The sequence below is a fragment of the Pteronotus mesoamericanus genome, unplaced genomic scaffold (assembly GCF_021234165.1).
Source record: "Pteronotus mesoamericanus isolate MK-2021 breed Mesoamerican mustached bat unplaced genomic scaffold, CSHL_Meso_final contig_74, whole genome shotgun sequence".
NCBI classification, from domain to species: Eukaryota; Metazoa; Chordata; class Mammalia; order Chiroptera; family Mormoopidae; genus Pteronotus; species Pteronotus mesoamericanus.
In genome coordinates, this window is record NW_026555247.1 from 33460492 (window position 1) to 33462319 (window position 1828).

Below are 1828 nucleotides of genomic sequence, written 5' to 3' on the forward strand. Positions count from 1 at the left end.
AATGGTGTTTGTGTCCAAGCTATCAAACGCCATTATCACACTAAATAGCTACTGTTAGGCAATCCTTCCGCTCAATACATGCTTTGGCACCAGTTTGGTTGGGGCAAGAAGGGTCAGCTTACAGCAGGGTTCCCAAGCATGTGCAATTACTGAACAAACTCTGGGCCTTCTGTGCTCAGGCCTAACGTGGCATCTGAACTGTGCCTCTCACGTGCTGTTTTTAAATCCTTAAACTGATGGTGAATTTTCTTGTTTTCCCCAGTCAACAAGAGGGCTGCAGTGTCTCCCAAAGCACCCAGCACAAGGCTAGGCGCCTGACAATTGATCAACCCATGCTTACTGAGTTGAAATGAATAGTTAAGAAATGTTAGACACAGAAAACAGAAACCGGGTTAGATCTAAGTTATGCAAGCCATAGGTTTATAGGTGCAATATTAAGGTATGTGGGTCTTCCACTTTTCACCATTACAAAAACAACTTTCTAATAAACTCTAATAAATTAAGTTTCTAATAAACTTAACTGACCTTTCAGAAATTCAATATAAGATGTTTGATGTCTACTGATTTTAATCAATTACCCGGCTGATTATTGAATTTGTATGTTAGGTTCTTCTTCCTTAGGTTTCGCTCAGTTACCATCAGAAAATTATAAATGAACTATGTGTGCGTTTCCTTAGCAAATCTAAACACTTTAAACCCAAGCAGCTTCTGGGACAATTGGACCAGCTGGAGGGTCTTGTCTGAAACACATTCTTTCTCTGAGAGGCATTAAAGTAAGGGGTAGGTTCTATTTGTACAGGGCTACAGCTTCGCTCTCGTGACTTGGCTAAGGGAACCAGGGTGCGTTTAACCAAATTGAAAGGATCGGAGCCATCACCAGAAACAATGCAGTCAATCTCAGCCATTCATTTATCAGATAAGTTTGTACGGAGTGGCTTGAGGGATAAATTACACAGCGACTAGCAATAGTTCCTGAAATGGGGCTCACTGGTTCACATTCTCTCTCGGGCCATTCTGCTTGTTCAATTATGTTTATCAGCCAATGAGCAAAGCTTTGTAAAATTATCCCAAGTCCCTTGCTGTGAGGGACCCCTTGAGTGCAGCCCACACACCTGTGATACACGGCCAAGGCTGGCAAATCAGAAAAGCTTCCATCCAGAGGAGGTCCACCCTGCCTGCCGCGCATCTCCTTCCAGTTCAGCAAGGGCAAGAGGAGAACCAGCTCCCCTGAAATCATTCATGCACCGGCACTCCTTTGTGTGGGGTTTTTGGTTTTTTTTTTTGGTTTTTTGTTTTTTGGAGAAAGCACTTATTGAACAAATATTGCTAAAGGGCTCTGCTATTATCCATGTCGCTCCCATGCACACTATTTCCTGTGGTCCGTTTCCCGCAGGGCAAAGATGGCATGTTTGGGCTCCTCCCCTGGCTAGTGAATGGAGGCTGAGAATGGTTATGGAACCATCTGGTCATGTGACTACAGCTCAACCTGGGTGACCTGAATCTAATGCACCCTATGTGTCACCTTCCTTGGCCTGGTTATTCCACACAACCCCTTGTTCCACAGCTAAGGCCATGTCGAAGCTGGGTTAATCACGCTGGTAGTTGGTCAACATCCTCAGCCCCGCTGTCTGCTTTGCCAAGATATCCTGCAGGGAAGCCTGCAGAATGAGAGAGAGATGAGTCATGTATGACAGGCTCACCATGTGAGTGTTCACGCAGGGAAAGCCAAGCATGGTGAAGCACCAGAATCACAGAATGGAAGGGACAAGGAGGGAAGGGCGCCTCATGGCAGTTTGGGGCGAGGAAGGGGTGACCTATCCAGACGTGG